Below are 24,565 nucleotides of genomic sequence, written 5' to 3' on the forward strand. Positions count from 1 at the left end.
TCTCATGCCTTGAAAACTAAGAGCACATAATTCTTAGATAGGTCTCACTTCAGTCCAAGCGTGGTGCCCTCTTTCAAATTTCAGCTAGTGGGTAACTTAATCAGATGCACAAGTCGCTCTGCAGGCCTCTCTCGCACTTTGTAGAAATGTATGTCTTCTATTTGAAATTGCCAGGTGTTATTCTAGATATAGCTTCAGAGCACAAAACAACTTTCACAATCATAAATGATGATTTGCTCCAAGGATTTGGAGAATCCGTGAGCGGGTTGGTCTTATTCTAATGTGGTTGAAGAATTCCCTCTCTGGAAAGACTTGAACATCCTAGGTAATTTGTGAATTTAGAGAACATGGGCTATTATGACCTTAAAACCAAGGGCAGATAATTCTTAGAAAATATTAACAGAGTTAAAGGCAATCTCAAGGTTAACTCACCATTCACCAGGCAGGTGCCTATAGTTGTTGTTTGAAACTTATGTTCATAAATCAAAGATCAGGTGTCAAGAGATTGAATTTTACACAGTTGAGTAGTAAAAATGCTTCAGAAATGCGTTTAGTTTTTCTTTCCATTGGAAAAATACAATTTAGGTCTCCAAATGTGTGGATTGAATAATTAAATATCTCTCCATCAAAATCATGCATTTATTACCCCACATTGGGACAAACACATTTTGTAGGAAGTCATCAGCTCATTTTTTCTACATTGCTCTCTTATAGAGCATCTGGTCTTGCAGTTCCATCATGACCTACTGGGATAAAAATGAATGATATATTCAGCCCACTGGATTTGCTTGTAAGCTGTGGGATTTCCTTCAGAGATATGAAACACTGCTGCTGCTCCCTTTTCCCTGCCAAGGCCCACATCTTGCTCTGTGAAGTCACAGTTTTTGAAATTTGTTGACAGCTTCACAGATAAGCAGTGAACTCAGCCTTAGGTCAAGGACTGGAAACTGTGGCTGTTGCCTGAATCACCTGATTAACTCAGAAACCACCTCTTGTTGAGGGTATGGAGCCTGGGGTGACACGGGGACTATTGTGTATTACCTGGTGGGGAACATGTCAGTCTTTGATTAGAGGAGCAGTCTCTTTTTTATCTCCTTGTTACACGAGTCACTGGTTTCAAGTGTATATAAGCATTGGGTATTTACATGAAACACAAAAACTAATGGCCTTCTTACCACTCTTGAGCACTCACTCCTTCTCCACTCATATTTTAAGAGCTTACATTTACACCTAATTCGAAAAGTATTTCAGGAATTATCACAATGAAAATGTTCATAATTATGATTCTTTAGTTCAGGCTCCTTTTCCCCTGTTAGATAACAAGGGAAGTTTTTTTTGTTTTGAAGCATGCTTTCTTTTCATCAGTTACTTGCAATAGCTTTCACTCCTGATGTGACTTAGACCTGGTGAATGTGTTAGAAATACTGTTGCATGACCTATGTGGACCTGAAGAAAAGTCAACACTAAGACTTTGGACAAAGAGGGGAGAACCTATGAGGGACTGAAGCAGTGGCTGATGGGGAGTATTTTTATCACTCCCTGGGCAGTCTCTGCCTATTGAAACAGACCCTCATATTGCTGACCCTTGAACAACACAAGGGTTAGGTAAACTGACCCCTATACAGTTGAAAATTCACATAAAATCTTGACTTCCTCAAAACTTAACTAATAATAGCCTACTTGACCAAGAGCCTTGCGATAACATAGTAAATAGTCAATTGACACATATTTTGCATTTTATATATATTATGTTCTAACTAAAGTAGCTAGAAAAAAAGACAATGTTTTAAGAAAATCATAAGGAAGAGAAAATATATTTACAATACCATACATATTTATTGAAAAATACCCACATGTAAGTGGACCCACACAATTCAAACCAGTGTTTCTCAATAGTCAACTGCATATTGAAAAATATTTGAAGTTTATTCACCCTCAATGTTTCTTAAGTTGCTTTACTTAATAAATTAGTAAAAAAAAAAAAAAAAAAAAAAAAAAATCCCACTCTTTGACCTCATAGAGAACAGATGTTCTATGGCATTTAAAGCCTTAGAAATACATTTTTTTTTTAATTTAAAAAAATCTGTGGCTCTGTGACTGTTAATACTAATACACAGTATTTGCAGATTGAAATTCTTACACTAGAAGGTGGGGGACTCTCACACAGCCACACCCAGATACTACATTTGGATACTCTTGAATCTTAGCCCAAAAATGAATTGAAATGGGAATGAATGTTGAAAGGAACTAATAGGAGTAACCATTGTTAAGATGTAATGCCTCATGTAATGCATATCTGAGGACTATATATATAATCTTACAACATCTTTTAGATATAAATAGCATAGTTAGATAAGCTTTCAGGATGTTTTGTTAGTTACTATCAGGCTGGGATGGTTCAGTGGATACGAACATGTGGCATTAACACAATGTTTAAACTAGCCAAAATAAAATTAAACATTTAAAGAATTATATCAATAGCAACCTGCTCAACATCAGAAACAAACATTCAAAATCTCTGAAAAGCAAACATAAGTTAGATTTAAGCAAAGTGAATTTACTAGGTGAGTACAAAGCTCATTCTGAAATGCTGGACCACTTTTTGAGGTTCAGTTAAATTAACTGGCATTTAGTTTTAATTTACTAGTAACTTTTCTTGCTCTGAGAAGGCACCCATTATGTGCAGCATTTCTGAAAATGAAAATTCACTGAATACTCTGAACAAAAGTATTATGGAAAAAAGTCTCTGAATGTTTTTATGGGCACTGATTTTGAGGCTGCGTCTTTTCTTGAGGTTTAAACTTTTCTTGTAGGAGTCAGCAACAGTCAGAAGAGGTGGGCAGGCTTTGTAGCCATTCTTACCTTTTTACCCTAAGAACATAATCTAACCTCCTCAGGAACTTGGAGCTTCTCATTTCCCCATCCTTCTAAGTCCCCAGCCTCTGACAAAACCATCTAATTTCTTAACTCTATCAATATGTATCAATAATATATCATTCACCAGCTATGGAAACAAACCCATTATTATATTACACTGGAGGCCTGATGCATAAGATTCATGCAAGAACAGGCCTTCCTTCCCCTGGCTGCTGGCTTCCCTCTGGCAGCTGGGGCCTGGGCTTCCACACAGCCCTGGCTCCATCTGGAAGGATGTCCGGTCTAATAAGCATTTTACACTTTTATTATTACAGATTGTTATATTAATGGTGGATGTGTGTCAGTAATGATATCTTTGTGGGCTTTAAGTACCACCTATAATGTCTTGCTAGTGAAGTTTTAGTAGTTTTGTTCTTAAACAGTCAGTGAGAAAATGATCAAATTTACCAAGCCCTTCATCTACATTTGCACTCACAGGTGAGTTCTGAAAACGGGATACCTCCATGCTGGGGAGAGAGGAGGAACACGTAAACACCACTCACATTTATGCAAGAGGGGGAAAAGACTTCAGGAAAGAATGAGACCTTAAAAGTTGCCTTATTCCTCCATCACCACAGAGGCTGTCACCTGTCCCTGAACAAGGAATACATGGTGCTTGGTCTTTCCTGTCTCACTCTTGGCTCAAGTCTATTTGTATCTTTAAATGTAAGAGTTAATTTTGCACTAATTACATGCTTAGCATTGGTTAAAATAATAACCAAAAACCAGAGGAGTTTCCATCATAATAAAAGAAAGAAATCCCGTAAGAACAAAAAAAGTTGGCAAAATATTATGCAATTATAAATATTTAAATGTTTACTAATTGTTTACTAATTAAGATACCATACATGCTTTGCACTCATTTGAATAAATTCAGAGATGCTGTGGCAACAAAAATTATCCATAGCTGAGCAGTTTGTTTCTTATTCACAAATAGTCTAGGCAACTCTTCAGGGCAGCTGGCCTCCACAATCTGGCCATGTGTCAACCTGTTCAAACAAAGCCAATAAACTGGTTAACATGCTTTCAAAAATATTTAAAATTCATTATGTATTCCTTTACTGACCAAACTAAATCAACTTATCCTTTCTAAAACTTATTTTTTATTGAATGTATTAGGGTGACATCCTATATAATAAAACCCTAATATGCAAATCAACTGAACAGCAGAACTACTGGTCTCTATGATGTGCACTGACCACCAGGGGGCAGACACAGGAACTGCCCCCTGGTGGTCAGTGTGTTCCCACCGCGGGAGCGCCACACAGCCAGAAGCCAGGCTCACAGCTGGCTAGTGCAGTAGTGGAGGGAGCCTCTCTCACCTCCCAGCCGCACTAAGGACATCCTCTGAGGGGTCTTGAACTATAAGAGGTCACAGGCTAGGCTGAGGAACATTCCCCCTTTCCCCCCTAGTGCACAGACATCATGCACTGGGCCTCTAGTTGGTTAATAAAATCCATACAGTTTTCAAGTGTACAAATCTATAACACATCATCTGCATACTGTATCATTCACTCAGCACCCAAAGTCAAGTCTCATTCCATCATCATTTATCCCCCATTTACACATTTCTACCTTCCTCCACCCTTCTTTTGGTCTGGCAACCACCATACTATAATCTGTCTGTCTGTCTTTTTTTTTTCTTAAGTCCTTCACTTTTTTCACCCAGTTCTACAAACCTTCTCCCCTCTGACAGCTGTTAGTCTGTTCTATGAGTCTGTTTCTATCTTATTTGTTAGTTTTTTTTCTTCATTAGATTCTACATATAAGTGAAATAATATGCTACTTGTCTTTCTCTGACTAGCTGTTGCAAAAGGTAAGATTTCCTTCTTTTTGATGGCCAAGTAGCACTCCATTGTGTAAATGTACCACAGCTTTTTTATCCACTCATCTACTGTGGGCACTTGAGCTGCTTCCAAATTTTGGCTATTGTAAATAACACCAATGAACATAGGGGTGCATTTATTCTCTTGAATTAGTATTTTAAGTTTCTTCGTATAAATTCCCAGAAGTGGAATCACTGAGAAGTTCCATTTTTAATTTTTTGAGGAAACTCCATACCAGTCTGCATTCCCACCAACAGTGCATGAGGGTTCCCTTTTTTCCACATCCTTGCCAAGACTTGCTTGTTGACTTATTGATGATAACCATTCTGACAGGCATAAGTGATATCTCATTGCAGTTTTAATTTTTATTTCTCTGACATTGAGCATCTTTTTATGTATATTGGTGATTTGTTTGTCCTCTTTGGAGAAGTGTCTATTGATGTCCTTTGCCCATTTTTAAATTGGATTGTTTGTGTCCTTGGTGTTGAGTTGTATAAATTATTTGTAAATTTTGGAAATTAACTCCTTATCAGATGTATCATGGGTGAATATATTCTTCTATTCAGTGGGTTGTCTTTTCAATTTGTTGATGGTCTCCTTTCTTAAACTTTGGGTGGCAGAGTAGTAGTTTTGTAGAGATGGTCCCTCAATCCTTATATTTCAGGTTTATTCCTACTCAGTGCTTTTCAGAGTACCCTAGGCCTCCACTGAGCCAGTCCCTCTCCTCTGTGTGCCTGTACAGGAACTTTCCTCCACTCTGATAAAGGCTGTTACTATGCTTTGTCCTTGCTAACTTCAAAGTTTCTGCTGCACCTTTATCTTGCTATTGTCCTTAAGCGTTAATGCCTTTCTAATTTTTTAAGGAAATGCATTAGAGGAGACCCACACATAGGGAAGGGATTTGAATGCTTAATACAAAAAAAGATGACTATTATTTATCACATTTTACAGCTGGATAAATGCAAAGAAATGTGTTCTTATTGTGGTATCTTCACTCTGATCACATGTTCTTTTAAAACACCTTCTCTCTCTTATTTTTATGACTATAAAAATAACTTGCTTATAGTGTATATAAAATAGGTTGAATAGTTTTAAGAAAAGCATATGTTTTATACAAAATGTGTGTGGATTTTTCTGTGCTTCACTCAATCTATGGCGGTAATGAGAATTGTAGCTAAAAATTCCACAGGACAGAAACCTACTTAGTGGTTATGGCACTAACGCATATTTAGGAGGCACTGTATGGTTATAGTACTCAAAATTTTCAGGTCATTTTGGAAGAAAAACATTTAAATAAATACTAGAAATATAATAAAAATTCATGTGGGCTTATAAATTTTTATCATATTGATGATAAATTAGTTCATATTTCATGTAATTATAATGTTAGATTATTTCTTAAGGCAGAATTATTTCTTGAAAATATTTTCAAAAGTAATTATTTAGAATGGAATTCTTTGCTATCACTAAATCTTTATTTGCTAATTGTTATTTTTGCAAACTATCTTCATATATATGTATATATGATCAAATATATGGCAACATAATTTTCCAAATTATACGTTAAAAAAGATATTGACTTTATATTGGTGGCATTATGGAACATCTCTTATCATGGAACATTAATAATTTGAACAAAAAATAATTGAGGGAGGAATAATTGACTGAAATTATATCAATCAATGTTAGTTTGAATGCTTGGGAAAAAATGATCTGAAAATTGGTTAAAAAGCAGGCAAAGAAATTTACAAAAGAATTATTCCTCAGTTGTGTGATAAGACAATTTGAAGTGTTTACAGTTGAAATGTAACAAAAGTTGTGAATAAGAACACTGTTTTTTAGTAACATATTTTTGAAAAATGAAGGAATCACCATATATTCATTTACATTTAAATGGTAGTCACAAATGACATTTTATTTTGCAGTTCACTATAAAGCTAACATTGAGTAAGTATATGTATATATGTAATGTATAAATATCAATATATGACTATACGTATGTTCACACAGTTATATGTGTTGTTATGACTATGTTTGTGCATATATATTTCATTACATTCTTTCCTCTTTACTTAGTTTTTAATATGGATTTATTTCTCCTTAGTCAACCTGATAAATTGATTAAACAATTTTATAATTGTAATTATGTCCATAATTATGCTTATAGTAGTTTTGCTGTTACTTTTAAAGGGGCCTAACACTACTCATAGACAGAATAATAGCTTACCCACTACTGTGACTTCTTTGAAAGTCGGGCTAAAAGCTATATATAAAAGTTACTCATGAAACCATTTGATTCTTTCCCATAGAATGTTCCTTTAACATAGAAAGAAAGAATTAGAATGAGTTACAATCATTTCTAGGCAAGGCCATAGTGTGCGTTTGTTTCACATTCTAGGAAACTGAGGCAAGGTGAAGTTAGCAGGGGGTAGGTTAAGACCTTATCATAGAGTAGATGCCCTACGTATAATTACGTGAACAAGTCCACTTTGGTGCCTAGAATATGTCTGGACATGTTACCCATTTAAAGCAATTTTCTAGTATAAATTAACTTAAGCCTATATATTTCTTGAAGTAACATCTTTAAAAGTAGTTTGACTCAAACTAGCATGACCTGGAAGTCCAATCTTGTGACTGTTAGTCACGATGTAGGGTTTCTTCAAACGGCGGAAGAGGTGATTTTTATATGTGATTAGACGGCCTTCATATGAACTGAAAATCATCTGAGGGTGGAGACAAACCCGTGCATGGCTACCTAACACAGCCTTCTCTGCCATCCCAGGGGAAGGGTGAGTTAGGAACCTCTCATCTCATCACTTGTGGTTCAAGTAGGTAGACAAGATGGCAATTTTTAAGACTATTTTGAAGGATGAAAAGCAGCTAAGTCAGCTGCCTTGCTTCTTATCCATAACCCCTCCTATAGGCATGCAGTGCATTAGTCCAAGCCTCCATCTGACTTAGACTCTTCCAATCATCTATTGCAGTTATTGTCGTTTGATTTCTCCTCTCCCTTTTATGTGCCTTTAGGATTTATTGACTTTTAAAATATTCATTTTTTCTTGAGTAAGAGGAGTTAGGGGATGGGAAGCTGAAACATGTGATCAATTTGCCATTTTTCACTAGAAACCTCCATGTACATTTATGTTTACCCCTATGCTAGGTTTATTGGATGATAAACCTACTGACAGAAATTATGTCTATTTAATTTGTGCTGCATCAACGTCAGGGATAAGAAGGCATTTACTTTGTATTATGTCACAAGATGCTATCACCTGTTTCACTGGTTTTCCAGGGTTTTTTACTCTGCACTGGTCTGTTACCTCTGTTCAGAGTGGCCTTTCTGAGTGACCAAGCATCCTTCTTCTCATGCTCTCCTACCACCCTCGCCTCCTCAGCACCAATTCCATAGGGGAGGAGTGGAAAGTGAGCACTCTGAGTAGCTGAGCAGCATCACTCTGCAACACGAGTGCCTCTGAGCTTCAGAACCCGAAAGACAGGACCTACCGGGCAAGTGACTGCAAGAGGGCTGTCCCTGCAAGAGTTGACCCTAGCTGGCAGCTGACACACTTAAGTAGGGGAGGGTGACCAGGAGAGCAGGCCCTAACTGTGTTAGACTTTCTCACAGCAGGGACTGTTCCTAGCTAGCAAGGAGGCAGTACTATGTAGTGACCACCTTGAGCCCTGCCTTCAAGATCAGAAGATCTGAGTTCTACATTTAGGGACCTTCGTGATTCTGGGCACTTTGTTGGGACTTTCTCAACCTCAGTTTCTTCATTCTTAAAATGGGGACAATATAAATGATAAATGACTTTCCTATTTCAAAGCAATGTCATGAAAGTTAAATGAGATGCTCTATGGGCAAGAGCCTTATAAACTCTACTGCATTCAGGAAAATATAGCCATTCGGATTCACGTGAGTGAACATATGCAATGGGTGAAGATTATCGTTGTATAGCACAGATAATTATTTTAAACTAGTGACTTGGTGCATGGATTTGTGCACATTGAAAGGAAATTAATTAGGAGGTGGCCAGGACTGGGTGAGATGGGCCAGGCATGCCCTGGAGCCAACATCCAGTGGTCCCTCCCTGGCCAGCTGCCTGAGGGGTGGTGCCATGGTTTGAAAGGCCTCTGTGGAGTGAGTGGGCCCCCTCTGGCAGGTGGGGTTCCACAGCCTGGCCTAGGAGATCGGGCTTAACCGGCTCTCACACATCCCCTGAGGGGTCCCAGAGTGCGGAGGGCACTCAGCAAAGTTGCTGTTGTACTGGGTGTGGAACGCAAATGCAAGTGTGCAGCAAACCAGATTCGGGACCGATAGTGCCCCAGCAACAACATACTCCACGGCCGAAGGTGGAAGTACACGTGGTCCCTCAAAGAATCGGGCTCCCTCCTCTCTGTTTCAGGGTGTGTCACCTGAGAACCACCACTGCCAAGTCACTGCAGCTCAGCAACTCCTGCGTTGAGCACCTGCTCCCTTGTGGTCAGTGCATGTCATAGCGATGGTTGATGGAAGGAGGGACACTTAGCATATTAGCCTTTTATATATATATATATATATATATATATATATATATAGATTAATGTACTATGTATAGTGCAATACATCCAAGCTTGTTATGTTTAGTCTTTTATCTCTTTCCAGGCCCCAGAACAAGTGTGGACACACACTTGTTATATACAATAGTTAGATATTGTTCATGAGTGCGAAATAGATTTATCACAAATATAGATTGCCAGCATATATATTTTGAAAATCTACAACCTGAACCTCTTATACTTTCTCCTGGTTGATCAGAATAATTTATATGAATTAGACCTTACTTTGAGAGAATAAAGTAGATAAATGCCACCAAAATAATAAACTTAGCCAACACATGCATAGCATTTTCTGTGCTACACACTGTTCTGTGCACATTACTGATCTGAACTTATAACCCTATGAAGGTTTTTTATTATCCCCATTTTCAAGATGGGACCATTGAGACACAGAAAGTAGAACTTCTTCCATATTTTCCTATAGAATAAACAAATTCTTTTGGGGTCAATGCTTCTCTTCTCCACTACTTTGCTATTGTTTGTGTTTCATTTTGATTTGGGGGTATTCCTTTACCCCCTCTCACCCGACAGCACTTCCCTAGGAGACACTTCCTAGCTGATTCTCTAAGCACTCATTTCCTTGTTGACCATCATGAGTGCAAGCAACAGGTTGGGAACTTTTAAATATTTTTCACAGAGTAAGAAATAGCTGCTATCCGATGTATATGACCTGGGATTCCTACCTTTACATTAGTCTGTAAACTAGGGGTGTGAGTCTGTCTGAACTGTGAGCTCAAGGGAGCCAGCCAGGATCCCTGTTGTGGGTGAATCAAAATGTCCAGGACAGGGTGTGCCACATAGTAGGTTCAGTGCCTGTGTGTCCTCCTGATTCTGTTTGATCTCTATTTGCTAACCTATTGATCTCTGAAGTGCCTAGGAGGCAAAGCTTAGCCTGTGCATACTGATGAATGTATTATATGCATATCCACAGATCCTCACTTTTAAAACAGGAATTTCGATGTACCATAGTTTTTGGATCCAATCATCTGCTGATGGGCACCTAGGCTGTTTCCAAATTCTGGCTATTGTAGATTGTGCTGCTATGAACATAGGGGTGCATATATCCTTTCTGATTGGTGTTTCTAGTTTCTTGGGATATATTCCTAGAAGTGGGATTACTGGGTCAAATGGGAGTTCCATTTTCAGTTTTTTGAGGAAATTCCACACTGTTCTCCACAGTGGTTGCACCAGTCTGCATTCCCACCAGCAGTGCACGAGGGTTCCTTTTTCTCCGCAACCTCGCCAACACTTGTCGTTTGTTGATTTGTTGATGTTGGCCATTCTGACAGGTGTGAGATGGTACCGCATTGTTGTTTTGATTTGCACCTCTCGGATAATTAGTGACTTTGAGCATGTTTTCATGTGCTTTTTGGCCTTCCTTCTGTCTTCTTTTGAAAATATTCTGTTTAGGTCCATTGCCCATTTTTTAATTGGATCATTCATCTTCCTTTTATTTAGTTGTATAAGCTGTCTGTAAATGTTGGAGATTAAACCTTTATCAGTGGTAATATTTGCAAATATGATCTCCCACACCGTGGGCTTTCTTGTTGTTTTATTGATGGATGGAATTGGAGAGCATCATGCTGAGTGAAATAAGCCAATCAACGAAAGAGAAACACCACATGACCTCACACATCGGGGATGATAAAGATCTTTATAAACTGATGAACCAAGAGACAGATATAGAGAAAGTAAAGCAACAGGCAGACTGTCAAATTACAGTGGGGAGGGTAGGGATATCAGGGGGAGATAATAGATCAACCGAAGGACTTGTATAAATGCATATAAGTACAACCAATGAACATAAAACTATGGGGAGGGAGGGGATGTGTGAGAGGGAGGGAGGGGGGCAATAAAAAAAAATCAAGAAAATATGTAAAAAAAAAAAATAAATAAAACTAAAAAAAAAAAATAAAAAATAAATAAATAAATAAATAAAACAGGAATTTCGAGCTGCCCTTCCATTTCCTTGGCCTTTCTCTGTTCTTCACTGGCAATTCCTCACTCTCTATAGTTAATGAGACATTCCCCTGGGAGAGAATGAGAATGCAAGGCGTTGGGAGCAGTTCTCACAGTGCCCTGGGCTCTCTTTTGATATATATCAAAAGAAAACCCAGGGAAATGAGGAATAAAAATGAGCTGCTGCCAGGGCTCGAGGCTCCACTAGGAGAATTTAACCAGGAGCCAAGCGCCTTTGAGTCACAACCAAGATTGGCCCGAGGTGTGTGCTCTGCACATCCGCGTTAGGAGCGGGAGACACGCCTTCTTCTTACACAAACCTCCCAGATCCAGGCGGCTGTGCGGACCCAGGGGTGGTGCTCGAGTCGCTGTCCAGACAGACGGGCAGGGGCCGGGGACCGAGCCGGAGCCACAGGTTGGCAGGAGAAGGAGCCGCCTTCGCGATGGTCGCCCTGTAGAGCAGATCCCGCGTCAGTCCCCGCCGGAGTGGAAGCCAGCCCAGGAGTCCCAGCTCCGGGAAGGGGAAGGAGCCGCTGCAACCTGACACCAGCCCCTCGCGCTCTGGAAACTTCGCGAGCTGGTGAGTCGGGTTGTGCTGTTGGAATGTGTTCCCACCCACTCAGGGCATCTCAGCGCCCGGCCTCGGAGAAGGAAGTGAGACGTGGATGAGGCGAGGGGAGCCTGGCCGGTGTGAGCGCTGAGAGCCGCAGCGCCCGCCCGCAGGGATCCTAGCCCGAGCGGTGGTGTGTGTGCGCATGGATGGCAGCAGGCAACTAGCAGGCAATAGCCTTTTTTTTTTTTTCTTTTTTTTTTTCCCCCCGTATTTGCATTTCAAACAGCTGGTGAGGATTAAAAAACTGGGCACCACCGTGGCAATTTCCTTCTAAAACAACAACCAAGGACAAATAACGATGATGATCGTTAATGAGAACGTGTTTAGAGTTTCATGTCAGGAGAAGTCATTTAGGGAGGCGGGCCAGGCAAATGATCACACATGTCTTTGCCCTTCCTCAGGTGAAGGAGAAGCAGAGGATGAAAAAGTAAATTCAGTCCAATGTTTTGCTCAGTTGTGTTGTTCCTCCCGCGCCCTCCCTCCCCTCCCCCCCCAAAATATTCTGATCCAAGTGTTGCAGTAACGAGGTGTGAGCAAATGTATACCTTCAAGTGGTGACACTATATTAGCTTTCAAGAGTTTCCCACCCAATACAACATAATCTGAAAATTGTTGAAGCAGGTGAAGTGTGACTAGCAAGGGAACCTAGAGGCCGCCTTCCTAGGAAAAATGTATGTTTGGTTAAAGTCACTCTCCTATAACAAGGCCTGAAATTAAGGGTAGAAGATTCCAGTTGTTTAAATGGTTAACTTAAGCCCAATTTAACATCATGTAGTTTCAGGGTTATTAGGATCAAAACTATTATTTAACATAGTAATAGCTATGAATTTTCTCTTCAGTTCTGTTTAAGAGAAAATTTTGTGGTTTAAAAAAATATTTAGTTACTTTCATGCATATTCAGTAATATAAAAACATATATGTATCATGTACATAGTTTATAGTTTTACATTTTAAAAGTTAACAGAAAAGATAGACTTAGCATAATAGCCTCAGGTATTTAAGTTTATTGAATTGTCAAGTTACTATGAAGTTCAAATAGTAGTATGAAGTGATAGATCCATTCCCCCTAAATATATTTCATAGTTTCCCAACATAATCCTCTACCCAGATGGATCAGTCCTTTTGGGAGGAAAGGGGGGATTCTTACAGATGACAAAAAAAAAAGAAAAAGAAAAAAAAAAAGAAGTATTGTTGGTAGTTTGATATTAATGAGGCATTTCTGTTTAAGAAATGACTATGTCCTCCTATGAAATGTTACCATCATTGATTTCAAAAGGAAAATAAAACATTGCAGATGAAACTGGATGGGCCTGTTCTCACAGTTGCCAACAAGACATAAAGGAATCTGTCATAAGTGAGCAAACCACTCTCTCATGGGTTGTTTCTGGAACAGGAATACTTGACCTTATAGGGAAGGTAACCCTAGGGTAACTGATCATCTCAGCTCATTGGCACACCAGCTTTTACTAACATTATCTGCTGGTGTCTGAATTGCTTTTCATGTGTTGAACTACTCTTCTGGAAAAGTGGAAGCCATCCAAAGCCCCAGGTGGTTCAGAACAGAAATCTGCTCTTTTCCCACTCTCACTTGGAGATTTCGGGTTAGTTATTTTTTTTTGATTTTCAGATCATTAGAGCATGAAATGTAGGCCAATTATTTACATAAAACTCAGCTCATAGTCAATCCAGTTTCTTGAGTTGAATCATCAAGGCAGGTTAACCAATAGTTAAGCTCTTGAGCAAGTAATGTAATGTTGAGATGCAGGAAAACAATTATAGCAAAAGCAGACAGGACAAACAAGATGTTTTCCATGTCAACTATGTCCCTTTCTAAAGATGATGGCTAAAGGACAATTATTTTTTTGCTCATTGTTAGGTGTATAGGGAGCTTGAGTTCATTATATGGTTGTAGGAAGTAGGACTATCACTAAGGGCAGTAAAACCCTATTGTAAACCTCATAAATGAAGTTGAGACTATTAGTTCCCCATAAATGGAGCTCAGAATATTACTTACTTTGCTTTGTACCTTTTGCAATCATTACTCATATTCCCTAAATATTAACCTTTTCTCATAGGCCCTCCTTACATGAAGAAAACTTGATTAGAGTGTTGATAATGAGAACAAAATTCTGTTTAAAAAATAGCCTTAAGTATCTTCAATTAGACACCTAAGTTAATAAAGAAATGAGCAATGATGGAAGTTTCAATGCTATTAAAATATTTAAAGTATAATCATGAGAGTGACCTGGGATGGAGAGGAAGGCTTGGTGTGATTCAATGGTCCAGGGAGAGCTTCAGGGAGGCCTTCATTTTATTTGTTATATATTTTTATTTTTAATCCTCATCCAAAAATATTTTTTCCATTGACATTATTATTATTATTATCATTATTATTATTATTTTGAGAGAGAGAGAGAGAGAGAGAATGGTAGGGAGGGAGAAGGAGAGAGAAAGGGAGACAGAGAGAGGGAAAGATTGGTTGCATCCTACATGCACCTCAGTTGGGGTCAGGGATTGAACCTGAAACCCAGGGATGTGCCCTTGACGAGGAATCAAACCTGTGACACTTCGGTCCATGGCCCGATAACCTGAGCCACATGAGACAGGGCAAGGCCATCTTTTTAAAAGATCACTATGGCCTCAGTGAATAGAACATATTATATGGGGATCAGAATAGACCAGTTAGGAGAGTAGTCCAGTAGGCCAGAGATGACCTACTAAAATAGGTGGAAACAGTGATCCGAGAGAGCAGTGGATAAATTCAGGAAGTATTTGAAGCCAGAGATAACAGGACTTGCTGACTAATTGGATAAAGAATGGGAATGAAGGAAATGAGAAAACAAAATGATCACCCAGTTTTTTGCTGGAGCTACCGGGTAATGGCAAAGCCATTTCCTAAGATGGATAAAGAAAAACAATTCATTTCCAGACATTTAATATTTTTAGGTATCCAAGTGGAAATGTAAAACTGGGCTTTTGGATATAACCACCTGGAGAACTTGGGAGAAGTCATAGGCAAATAGAGAAAGTTAAGAATCAAGTGCCCATGAAGGCTATTTCCAGCCATGATCTTGAGGACATCACCCAATTTGGAATCATTGGCAGCTCTGACAGAAGATGGAATTTAAAAAAAAGAAAAGAAAAGAAAAGAAAAAGAGTTCAGATAAATTAACTAAAAAAAAATTGGAATTAGCATTTCCCATTATCCCAAGAAAGATACCACTAGAGCAGTGTTTCCCAAACTTTTGACATATGTGTACCCCTTCTATAATTTTCGTAACGCTGTGTACCCCTCATAATCATGAGAATGTAGAATTAGGCGCAGCTAAGCATGGTGCAGTGCGTATCCCCACCAAACTCTTCCCGTACCCCTGGGGGTACGCATACCATATTTTGGGAAACACTGCACTAGAGCAATTCATGATTATACATAAGAGATTTTAATCAGATCTATTAAAAAAAAAAGAGGCTTGTAGAATGGATGAACCAAGGAACACATAATTAGAAATACTTACAAAGGTGTTAAATGAGCTGTAAGTATAGTGAGGAAGAGTAAAACCCAGAGTGGACTGAAATTTGGGGAAAAAAATGCTAAGGACAGCCCAAAATTCTCCTAGTGTTATTTAGAGCAAAGCAGTGAATAAGGAAGTTAATGGATGTGAAAGAAAGTATTATTACTCAGTGCCTATTGCTTTCTTCTTCTTTCTAATGAAAAGAAATAGTGTTCAAAAACAGGAAGGACAACACTAAAACAAAATTAAAATCAAAGAAATATGAGAAGTTATTGTGACTGCAAGCAACTTTTTCAAATATAAAAGAGTAATGGTGGGGGCAGTCAAGAAGACTTGTCTAAAGAAATAGTGTTTTCCTTGAGATAGAAAGGCTATCTGGGTGTCAGTCTGGTGGACAGTTGGAAGAGAACAATTCAGACAGAGCAAAAGTATCCGCCAAGTTCCTGGCTTGGGAAAGAGCTTGATGCATTCAGTGAGCTGACAGAAGAGTTCAGAGAGTGGAAAATAGGCAGAGAGAGACACACAGTGTGGCCAGAAAGACATTTGGGAAGTCATAAGTGTAGATAGTTCTCCAAGACTTAGTTATTCTAGGGATGGTTTGGATTGGGACGTTGAACTAAATGACCTTCCAAAACTGTGATTCTATAAATATAAGAACACAACTTGTTTGATGCTTGATATACAGTGTATATTCTAGATCACAAATTAAGAGATAGTAGTGAAAGTGTAGTTAATGAAGTTGTAAAAAAAATAACAGATCAAAGTAAATTCAGTTGTAGTTGCCATATAAACCAAATGTATAATACCCAGAAATGCAGAAAGAAACTTTTTTAGTAGGTAAAACAAAATCAAGGCTATCAAGCATCACCCACATAATTTTGGGAACAATTTCAGAGAAGGCGAATTAGATCTCATAAATTAGTAAGGTTTATATAAAAATATTAAGAAACTCATCACTAATAAAATACTGTTAGTGCTGAATAATATAGCTATCAATATGAAATTAGTCTCCAAAGGTTTGATTTTTCTCCTGTGTGAAAGAAAAATGTTGATTATTTTAATATCTCTATTGTCTAGCATTAGACCCAGGTAACATATAATTTTTGCTTAATGTTTTTAGTTCCTTTCTCATTTTTTCTTTGTATATTTCCTCTCTTCTTTCAATTATTTACCTATCTACCCATTTAGACAGGTAGATAGATAGATATCCATAGATATTGAAACATGCAAATACCTACACAGAGAGAGAATAAAGAGAGAAAGGCAACTACATATATATATATATATATATATATATATATATATATATATATGAAGGAAAAATTCATTTTAAAAAGCTTAGAGAAATAAGTACAATATTTTATTTTAATCTTTTTTCTGTAGTACACATTTTTTTAAATTATAGTGATCCTGGGATCAACCCAATATGTTTTCTTGTGCTTCTCTCTTTAACTTGCTCAGAAAATTGAAATTGTGTACTAAATCTGACCTGAGGGATACACCAGGAAAAAAAAAAAAATTAGAAAAACAAAATTGCTTTGTATTCTGTTTGTTTAGTCTAACTTAGGCAAGGACCTCACAGCCTAAGTTTGTTTAAAAAAAATTACTCAGTTCTTGTGGTCTATTATTAAAAATATGCTCTTTTCGTAAAAAAAAAATACTGCTGGTTAATGTTCTTGGACTTGTCAAAATATTTTAAATATAGGACAAAATTAGATTTTCAAAAACTCTCATCTCTTAGTGAAAAAAAAAAAAAAGGTGGAAAGCTTTTCCAAGATCAAGAGTGTAACCAAACATAGGTTCGGCTGCCTGCTTCAATGAAAGTCAAACTCTTGAGACAGGGGCTGGTGAGAAGGAAAGTGGTTTATTCAAGTGCCAGCCACCTGATATGGGGACTCTTGTCCCAAAGCTCACTTCTCCATCTCAGTATAGACTAAGGTTTTTATAAGAAGGGAGAGGGAAAACAGATCAAGGAGAGGGGGTTGAGAGTTCTCCATTAGGGTACTGTGTGCAGACCAGCACAGTCTATTCTAATAAGACCTTGAAACTGGTCAAGCAATAGTCTGGTGTGCATCTTCCTGGTTTTCATATGAAGCAAGATTTCAGCAAATCTCCAAGAGCTGGAATGTCTGAAGGCTGGAATCTGTAGTTTTTGAAGTTAATTCCTAGGATTTTTATACAAACATGCTGTTCAACTACAAGCTACCTATTAATCAGAATTGACATTACAGAAACAATGTCAAAAGAATAGTGGGGTGAGTTTCCTACAGTTACAGAGCTTTTAAATATTGACTCAGGTACCTTCATGGATTGACCTGTGTCTGAGATTTTCTAAAGTTTTCTTCCAAATGCTGGGAAATGCAGGAGCATGTAACCCATTTGGTAATTTCTTAGTTCATTGAATAAAACAAAGAGAGTTACCACAGTTAACTATGTAGAACCTATTGTTCCCAGTCTCTGTTCCTCTCCTATCCCAATCCAGTGTTTGACTTTAAATTTTTTTTTTTTAAAGTTGGCAATACCTGTTATCAAATGTTGCTCTCAAGGTTTAGAAGTATAAGCTTCTACTAGAAACAATACAGAAAACAACACTGCAAAATATATCATAAAAAAGTTGCTCTAATAAAAATATTCTGGTATTTATAACTGAGGGTTAAGACATAAGGAAACAGGCATAAAAATAGAGCATAATATGAGGAAGGTCTATTCTTTAATCTTCAGTTGGAAACTGGTGCTAGTTGATAAAGACTGCATAGTAGTAATCAAGTGAAATGAGCAACCTGGGTTTTCTTTTCTCTCCAGACCTCACTAGACCATCATCAGGTGCTAGTTATTTTGAACTAGACCTATACAAATTTCCCTAGTTAGGTTTTAATTTTTCACTTACTGGGAAACAAAACACAAGCAAACCAAAGTAGAAAGTAGAATGCATAACTCATTAGTACTGGTCCTGAGCCCTCTTAATGGAGATGCACTCTGCTCTCCTCAGGACTTTATATACTTGATGAGAATTCATTCTGTTTGAGATACAAAGAGTAACCATGGTAAAGGTGAGGGCCTGATGAGGGTAAGGACCTTTGTCTGATTCTCTCCCCCCCCCCCGCCCCCGGCCCCCCAATGCAGAAGTTAACGCTAACCTGAGGCTTGCCTCTGCAGGCGTGGAGAAAGCCTGGTGTACACATGTTTTCAGTGCAACCTGCAAGGATGTCTATGAGTCCTATGTTGTGGTTTTCTCTGTAAAACAACAATAGGAAAATAACTATGTTGCTGTGAAGATGAATTTCCCTTGAATTATAGTGTTTTTCTTTCTGGTTCCCGGCAGTTTTTCTAATCAAGTGTGGTTTTCATGGTTCTGACCTCCTGCAGAGTTTCACTCTTTTAAACTATATTTTGACTTTTATAGTAAACTTATGATAGGAATCAGAAACTAGATTTCTGTCCTTTAGTTTATGGAAGGCGTTGGGCTAAGAGATTTTAATGAGCCTTACAGTATGGTGTAATAAGTCTAGAGTAGTAATGTTGATTCTTAAAATCAATAGAGTAAATATTCACACACCTACAGAGATAGGCACCAATTAATTCAAAAGGAAATAGGAATAATTCAAAATCATAAATGTTAACTATATATTTAAAGAAAGATATACTGTTTACATAATCATATTTTATAAACAGTAATAATATTTTCTACTTGTCTAATTTTTCAGGAACCATGTTTTCTAAAAGTGTGTAGAACTTGGGAATAGGAGAGTTAAAGAAATAGCTTAAAATTGCTTTCTAATTTGCCTTTTCTACCATAAACATGTTATTGGGCATGGTCACTTGTTCCAAAAGATAAAATAAGTAATTAAAAAAATTATTCAAATCCTTTGGAGAGCACAAATTCTACCTGGATAGCATAAACTTTATAGGAAATGTCAAGTTAGTTATGTTAAAGTTGACACTGTTATTTATCACAATAAAATATTTGCTCACCATGTTAAAAGTGATAATAGCAATGTGGTCTCTGGTATAATTTTTATATACCTTAATTTTTCATCAAAAACTTCTTTAAGTACCTTTAACATGTCAGCATCACATTTGGTCCTTTGGTTATAAAGATGAATAAGATCTAGTTCCTGTTCTTGAAGGGCTTAAAATATGGTAAGGTAGAGAGAGATACATGACAGAAAATTTTTAGTGTAAACTGGTAAAATCAGTGATTTTAATGCTGTATGTGGAAATAAAGAGGAAGATAAATTTAAGGGGGTTACAACTGTAGAGAGATACTTAAGAGTGGAAAACAAAAAAGGTCTGAAATTAGGTCAGTGATTATAAGGTTAGAAAAGAAATAAAAATAAGTAATTCAAAAATTATTCAAATCCTTTGGAGAGCACAAATTCTACCTGGATAGAAATTAATGAATGGTATTGATCAGATATTAGGAGAAAGGAAAAATGTTTATAAGGTCTCAATAGTTGGTTTAAGGAGGCAATAGATGGATGAATAATAGTCCTCAAAACTGAAATGAGGTATAAAAAAGGTGAAGCACATTGAGGGGGGAAGACATACAGCATTTGGGGTCATTCAGTTGGATCTGTGTAGGAAAATGACTTCCAGAATCTACACCTCCTAAGGTTGATCAACCTAGTGATAGTGGTTAGGGAATACTGCAATGTAGTAATAATCAAAATTCACAAGAACTAATGCCATCTCAGAGAGACCCTGGAAAGAAGGAGGAATAGAACCATAAGATAGGACTCATAATTTTATTCCTTTTCTGTAAGCACTGGTCTGCTTTGGCTAAAAATGACATTTAAGTTCTAGAAGGTTTTAGGGGAAATGTAAGGTTATATCTAATCATTTACATTTATAATTATTACTGTTAAATTTAGAGGATATATTAAATATGTCTGTAGCTCTTAGTTTATGACTATGACACTATTATCCCTTTTTGTGGGACAATCATTTTTAAGTAACATATTTTTTCCTGTAATTCTGTTTGGTCATATTCTCTCCCATTCACACTGTGAAATGCAAAAAGTCCTGTCTCAGATAGGAATGTTTGTGTTACCAGAGAACAGAAAATCTAACAGATCCCTAATGTGATTGAATCTATTAATTTGGGTTCCTTAATAACTATCACACAGTCCATATTGATTTAAGAACAGACAAACTCCCATTGTCTTCATTTTACTCAGGAGCTCTGCTCTAGCTTTGCTGTGACTTAATTTATACTTTTCACCTCAAGATCTACTTACCAAAGGATAACAAAATATACCACAATGTTCTAAAAGAATTGAAGAACAACTCTTTTGTAATGATTATTTTTTGCTATTTCATATAATATGTGAAATATTTTCAAATGATTGATTTGTAAGTTTTTGCCAAGAGACTAAGTTTAGGGAAGGTTATTCTCCCTCTGCTCTTTCCTCTTCCTACCCCATCATCATTCCCATGATAATATACATTTCAGTTCACTGTTTGCAATATTTTATTACATCAACAATCATTCATTATACAACCATCTACTGCCTCTCATGCTCCACTCCAAGTATTTCTGATTATTAAATAGTCAATATGAACTTCCTGCATGCCCACTTGTCCAATTGAGGGGTTCTCTCTGTTCCTTGTGGATTAATTCCAGGTGAGTAAAGCATTCTTTTTATAGATGCATCATTTCAGACATCTAGCTCTAAACAAATGTGTTTTTCATAAAAGTTTCTTATAATAAGCCAATAGCCCAGTTATTTGTATTCTGATTATTATAGTTGGAGAAGCAAAATCCTTAAAAAATATTTGATGACTCATCTATGAGTTAGATACATAATCCAGGTCTAGAAATAGCCCAGTCAGGATTTCTAATTGGAACCATGTTGACTTTAGTCTTCTTGTACTTCCCCCTTCAAGCATTTTGTTACTTATGTTATTCACTAAGTGTTATTTCACTGATTTCCACATCTGTAAAGTCATCATTATTTTATTTTATATTGAAAAATATAAGTGTGTTTTTTCTTGTTTGGGGTCTGAGAAGAGGTAAGTGAATATTCTGAACACAAATGTCTCACTTTGCAGAGTATTTAGGTTTGTGTGGAAGTATAACAATACAAAGAAAAAGCACACATATTATCTTAGATTTAAAAAGTCCTCCCGTAACATAGGATGAGCATTTGAGGATCACTATGAAGTATGATTGTTTGACATGGTTGTCAAGGGTGAAGACAGGCATTGATAATGAGTTCTCAATTAAAGACTGACACAAGGGCCATCCATTTCAGCTTTGAAATAACAACAACAACAACAACAACAAATGTATCCATTGCTTGCCCTAATTTTCAGCTGTAAGAAAAGAAAAGTTTGATAATTTTCCTTTTAATGGGACAAGTTTTACAAATTCTGCTTTTTCTTACAACTGCTTTCTGTTTGGTACATGTTTTACATATAACTTGTAAAGATTTCAGAACATTCAAGCAGTGTATATTCCAAGGTATAAAAAAAGATGAAAATTAAAAAGAATCAAACATTTCTTCCATTCTAGCCATAATCTTTATGAGTTTAGTTTCTGTTTTTCATTTATTTCACAAATATTTTTAATTATTTTTTATCACCATTTATACCCTCTATTCTCTCTTCCACCTCCACCTGCCCACCTTGCAATCACCACTGTTGTCAATGTCCATGAGTTTAATTTATTTTAACACCATTACCAAAGTTGGCCCAAGGAACAATTTAAAGGCAAAATTGAACTACATGATCTGGGTAACAATGAAGTCTTCTCTAATCCCCAGAGTTCTAAGAAAAGTGCATATAAAAGCAGAAGTAAAAGTTGTGTTTACCTATTTGGGGCCTTCCTCTAGTATTATCTAGTACCCCCAGATACTAAGAACGTATATCTAATTCAACACTAGGTAAGACAAGTCTGAGGAGTAGACTAGATCTTAAATAATATCTTTTGTTTTCTAAGCAGAAACTATAACTTAATTCCCATTAGTTTAAAATTACCCTGTTTAATTGGACCTTAATTTAATTGATACTAGGATTAAAGGGGGGAGGGAACATTTCTATGATAGCCATTCCAGTGGTGAGTTTCCAGAAGGAAATTTAAACCCAGAAATGGTGTCTATAAATAAACATATATTATTTTTAAGATAGTTGCTTTTGTTATAAAGCTTTATTAAGGAAGAAACTAAAGTGATTTTTGGTAAACTTTTTAGATAAATGATATATCTTCAACTTCTCCTATATAATTGGAAATAATGAAGCTTTTTATAAGGCCAAACATTCCCTGGGATCTCTAAACTCCTGCCTGTGCAAATGAATTTATTATATGTCTCTTTTATCATGGAGGTAAGATTGTCTCCTTGAGTTTTCTTTTTCTTTGACACGTATTGACAGTTGAACAAAGAACTTTCTTTTTAGTACAAGTCATGGATAAAATTAATTTCCCTCAGAACTGTATCTAAGAGCCCACATTTATCTTTTGATATTTTTCTACAGTGCTTGGTACCAATTTGCTCCCAAGATGGAAAATCAATGACTTGTTGACCAGTCTTTCTGATGAATCAATTTCCTCTAAAGTAGCTATCACTGAAAACAGTTAATGCCCAGTAGGCTTTTTGCTTTATAACATGTAGCAAAGATCCAGAGGCATACCTAATATTAGAAGTTTCAGGATAGACCTCTAGAGGAACAATCTGGGGCAAAAAGAACTTTATTTGTTAAAGCTAATGTTGCCCAGTTGGATGGTGGGTCTATGGCCTGCAATTTCTGAAACAGCCACCATTTAAAATCTTCTATGACCAGGGCAGACTCTGGATTAGATAAGGATTCAAATCCTTAATTCTGAAAATATGGTCACATTCCTTTGCAGAAAGGGTGACCTTTCTGTAGAGCCTCTGAAGGCCAACCTAGGAAAGGAAATTGGCCTTTTGTAGAGTTTGAGACTTGTTCACCAACACTATCTGCAACACCTGCCTGTGTATCCTTGATAGTTTAAGTTTTCAGTTTCCAGTCTTGTGGGTGAACATTACAAGCATATGCAAACAAACTCCATTGATAAGCTGGCAGACACCCTGGTTAGTCCAAAGACTACAGTAATAATAAGAGGTCAAATTGCCTGAACAGTTTTCCATCAGCAATAGATACGTGATATCAAAAGATCCCTTGGTTATATGATTTTGGTGATTGTAGAGGCATTCTTAACATCTGTCCTTTTGAGTTTTTTACCTTTAGAAATAAAAGTTTTTTACCTTTAGAAATATCTACGTGGGCTCTTAGATACAGTTCTGAGGGAAATTAATTTTATCAGACACCAGTATACTTCAGTCTGATTTCCAGCCTGCCAGCCTAAGAAAACCCAATTACTACATAGAATAAAATGGTTCCAAGTTAAGGATTTAGATAATTCACAGGAATCACAAAGAGGTAACAGTTTGACTTTCCTTAGAGACAAAAATCAAACCTTATTGATTATAGTGAGCCAAATGGAGCCCAGCATTCGCTGTTTAAGCATATTTAGATGTGTTGCCAAGTAACAAGTTAGGTCAAATGCCTAATGGCAGAAGGCTGCTGTGTAAGATATAACCTTGGAGTAATACTAAGTGGTTTATCCTGGGGAAATTCAGTCCTGATTTTCTATCTGTACTTGGCTTGTTTCCAAACAATACTTCCTTTCAAGTCAGTGAAATTTAAAAAACTGACCTGGAAGTGGTTGACACACTTGCTTGTGAGAAGGGATCTGCAAGCAGTTTCTTGTTTCTTCTACCGTAACAACTGGAATGTTTTGAAATATTTTATGGGTTTTTCTTTGCAGAACTATATACTAGAAAATTTAATAGAGTGAACTGAAATCATTTCTAGTTCCTTTTCAAGGACCGGAGGTTTTTGAACTATTTTTCAAAAATAGATTTCTGTAAAGCTTTTGTGTGAAAGGAAATGTAGATATATATATTTTTTTCCAACTAATTTTTAAGACTAACACAGTTTATCAGAACATTCTCAAATCTATCAAAGCTTACGTGATAATATAAAGAAAGATAAAGAAAATAACCATTGGAAGCATATCAATAATATAAGTAAAATTACTTTTTTCTTGATCAAAGCAGAATTCAAAATCCTGACTGCTATATCTTTTAAGATAACCATTGCCATTAGGTCTTAACTGCCTT

General features: G+C 36.9%; 1 protein-coding gene across 3 annotated transcripts in view; it reads left to right on the plus strand.

Annotated features, from left to right (window-relative positions):
* Window positions 1-24,565, plus strand: part of RAB27B (RAB27B, member RAS oncogene family) — a 119,807-nt gene that overhangs the window by 52,003 nt on the left and 43,239 nt on the right. For 2 of the 3 annotated variants that reach the window (XM_084887031.1, XM_084887030.1), the window contains exon 1: window positions 11,592-11,877. The exons of the other annotated variant lie outside the window; for it this stretch is intronic. The gene's annotated coding sequence lies outside the window, so the exon portion shown is untranslated. Of the gene's footprint in view, window positions 1-11,591; window positions 11,878-24,565 lie in introns of those variants that run through there. 3 annotated transcript variants of the gene reach the window in all.

Source organism: Pipistrellus hanaki (assembly GCF_964339955.1).
Source record: "Pipistrellus hanaki genome assembly, chromosome: 6".
In the NCBI taxonomy this organism is placed as follows: domain Eukaryota; kingdom Metazoa; phylum Chordata; class Mammalia; order Chiroptera; family Vespertilionidae; genus Pipistrellus; species Pipistrellus hanaki.